Here is a 3479-nt window from a genome sequence, read left to right as displayed (position 1 = left end):
CACACACACACACACACACACACACACACACACACACACACACACACTGATGAGAATCTTTTTGGCAGAGATAAAAAAAGAACATGTAAAGGGTGTGTCTCTCTGCATAAAGAAACATTGACATACCATACATATACAGATTCAGACAGCCACATACAGAAAGTGAGGCATGCATGCACCAAGTTGAAGTAATAAACCATGCACACTTGCACACACTTATACACACAAACGCATCCACTCTCACAACTCCGCCAGGCTCTGAGTGAGCTAGCTTAACTACTGGGATAATTTCCCTCCAGCAAATGGTCACTGTGCCCTTGAAAAACATATTTGATTATTACTTTTTCTCCCCCTCCTCTTTTTTTCTTTTAGCATCATCACAGCCATTTTCATCACGCGCTCTGATGATGGCACGGCAAGGCGCGTTAAGATAACACCCTGGCACCGCCAGGCTTTTAACACTTAAACGGTGAAAAGGGATATTCAGATTTGTCCTTGAACGTTTGGATGGGCCTGCTGGGCTGGGACAGAAGGAGGGAATGGGTGAAGGAGTTAAAGAAATGCATACATTTTTTAAGATTCACTTGCTTTACGAAAAAGTGAGGTGGGGAGGGCATTCATGGTAGCAGCCCCAGTGAGAAATGGAGAAGGTGGGGTTGAAGGGCAGATGGAAGAGTTAAAGAACTGTACACTATAAAAAAAAAAAACATGTGAAGGGGAAATGATTAGTGGAGTGGCACACAGCGAGGCGGGGGAATTTGGGAGAGTCAGGGAGCAACGGGAGGCCAGAGACACCACACACGTTCCTCTAAACACCATCTAATCTCACCTAAATCCTAGCTAAACATCTTACATACAAACTCAGAGAGAGAAGAAACGAGGAGCAAATGAAGAGCTTAAAAGTTGGTCTCGAACCTGCAACACAGGAGGAAAAGCTGCAAGACAACTGAGGCACTCCTGTCCAAAAACAAACAGTATTTAATCTACTTGAAAGTGAAATGAAAGCTGTTCAAACAAAATGGCAGATTTGGAAGGGAAGGATTTAGCATGGAGACTTTGTGTTATTGTATAACAACTAGAGAATGTTGTTGAAAGGATTATAGAGACCATCTCAATAATACCCCAAAGACTGTAACTAGGCAGAGTAGAAGCAAGGTCTGCCATTTAAGAGGGTATATTCCTGCTACTTAACGAGGTAAGTTTGAATAAAGACACAAGGCGGCGGGAATTTATACAAAATGAATGTAGTTCGACTCGTAAAATGGAGGAAAATATATTGACGGTGCACTTATACGCCAAAGTGCAAGTGAGGTGCAAGCCATTACGTGGCAGGTGTAGATTGTACTGATTTAAACTGAAGTCAGATGTGGATGACAGAGTACGATAAATGAAAAACACATTACTGTAGTTGGGGTAAAGTAGACAGGAATGAGGAATCAACTTAGCTCAACCTAAAGAAACATTTAGAAGAGCACAGTCCACGGGCTCAGCTTTGGCTTTGTTTCTCCTTTGGTACAGGTTGTGTGAGCTGACGTTTCTGACCCTGACTCTATTTCACTTGATTCACACTGGTTTCCTGTTAAATAGTCCTGTGCACATGTTTGTGTGTGTATGTGTGAGTGCTTATACAACTGTGTGGTGCATATTTTTGCAGGAGTGTAGATGTGGATACAATTCTGTATGTATATACACACATGCTATGTGAGTGTGTGTGGTTGCGTATGAATGTTGTTGCACGTGGATGCTTGTGTGTATATCTAGATGTGCACATGTGCACGCAAGCCGGTACGTGTATCTGTTGCCAGACGGCTGTCTCCTGGCATTGCTGTTCCCCTGCAGTGTGTGTGTATGGTTGTTGACAGTGTGGACGGTAATGTGTGATAGATCGCACTTCAGGGACCCCATAATCACATCAGCCTAACCTAGTCTATCAGCTGGGCACAATGGGATACCCTTCACTCCTCCTTTAATCTGCTCCATCTAGCTCTTCACCACTCTTCTGTTCTCTCCGGGGTTTTTTTTTTTCTCTCATTGACTTTCATTCCCTTTCTCCGTTTCCTGTATTTGATGCATATCATACAACTTTTTAATTATTTTATTCTGTCTTTCTTTCATCATCATATATGTTTAATTTTGCATTATTTCTTACGATGTAAATTTGTATAACAATGTTTTCTATTGTGTGTATCAAATTATACTTGAAGTCAATATTTTCCTTTTTTTTCACTATATTTTGTATCAATCTTTAAGATTTAACTTATTTGTAATTGATTTTAAATATAATTTAATGCAATCTGTAGTCTTCTCTCGCTTGCATTTTCTTTCATTCTTTCTTTCTTTCACAAATCTGTCTCTCACTGTATCATTAAAAATACAAAACCCTGGACATGGTGAGAGGCAGCGATGAGAGTGAGTAGTGCCAAGGTTAAGTAGCATATCCTATAATAGGTGTTGCTGTGTGTGTGTTAGTGTGAGTGTCTTGAAACAGACGTGTGGGGTCGAGGTTGCATAGCCGGCCCCAGGGCTCCCCGACAGCGCAGTGCACCCGGCAAATGGCCCTTAGCCTTGCTAGTGCCGCTAGCCCTGCGATCCATCATACCATATGTTCTCAATGGGGAAGCTAATGCTAATGACTGATGAGTGGATGGGAAGGGGGCACATAAAGGAAAGGAGGGGGAACAGGAGGAAGAGAAGGAGCGAGGGGGAGCAAGAGGCTAGAGGAAAAAGCAGAGGGAGAGGGAAAAAAGTCGATGAAAAGTAAGCAAGAAGATGACAAAGAGAGCAGAGGAGATGTGAAATAAATAACAAAAGGAGATGGAGTGGAAGAGGAGGTGGGGAGCATATGCACTCCATGGGAGGGCAACTCAAATGAAGGATGACCATATAGCCTGCTTGGTTGGAAGAGAAAAGAGGAGCTAGTGAAGGAGTAGAAAAGGAAACAGAGTAACGGTGTAGAACACTGAAATTACTTGTCAAAACAAATGAACAAACAAAACTCTTAACATGAGATCAATGTTTGAGAATGAAAACTCTAAAAGAGAGTATATTTGACTATTTCATGAAAATATAATAATGGAGAGTAAGAAATGATAACGGCCATGAAATCAAAAAACAAGTATCGCTTTTCTGATTCCTTGCTTCATAGGAACTTTTTTGTTAGCATGCACATATTTTAATGTGGGTAGGGATCTTGTGTGTGTGTGTGTGTGTGTCAGTGTGTGTCAGTGTGTTTGCGGCTAGGCTAATGGAGTACTATAGGCCTGCCCATATGGGCCATTGTTTATTTGTGATGAATAGAGTCCACGTGTCTGTCTCTGGCACTCAACACTAAGCGAACCCTGCCGAGGGCACCCTGTTGACTCTGTGTGTGTGTTTTTTGTGTATGTGTGGGTGCATGTAATATGTCTATATGCGTGAAAGTGTGTGTTTGTTTGTGTGTGTGTGTGTGTGTGTGTGTGTGTGTGTGTGTGTGTGTGTGT

The 3479-nt window shown here is 42.0% G+C and overlaps 1 protein-coding gene across 1 annotated transcript in view; it reads right to left on the bottom strand.

Moving 5' to 3' along the window:
- ush2a (Usher syndrome 2A (autosomal recessive, mild)) overlaps positions 1-3479 on the bottom strand; it is a 120259-nt gene that overhangs the window by 8906 nt on the left and 107874 nt on the right. The gene's annotated exons all lie outside the window — the stretch shown is intronic.

This window comes from Anarrhichthys ocellatus, unplaced genomic scaffold (assembly GCF_004355925.1).
Source record: "Anarrhichthys ocellatus isolate YVR2014 unplaced genomic scaffold, GSC_Weel_1.0 scaffold6, whole genome shotgun sequence".
In the NCBI taxonomy this organism is placed as follows: Eukaryota; Metazoa; Chordata; class Actinopteri; order Perciformes; family Anarhichadidae; genus Anarrhichthys; species Anarrhichthys ocellatus.
The sequence above is the reverse complement of the archived record's forward strand: the minus strand, read 5'-3'. Positions and strand labels throughout refer to the sequence as shown.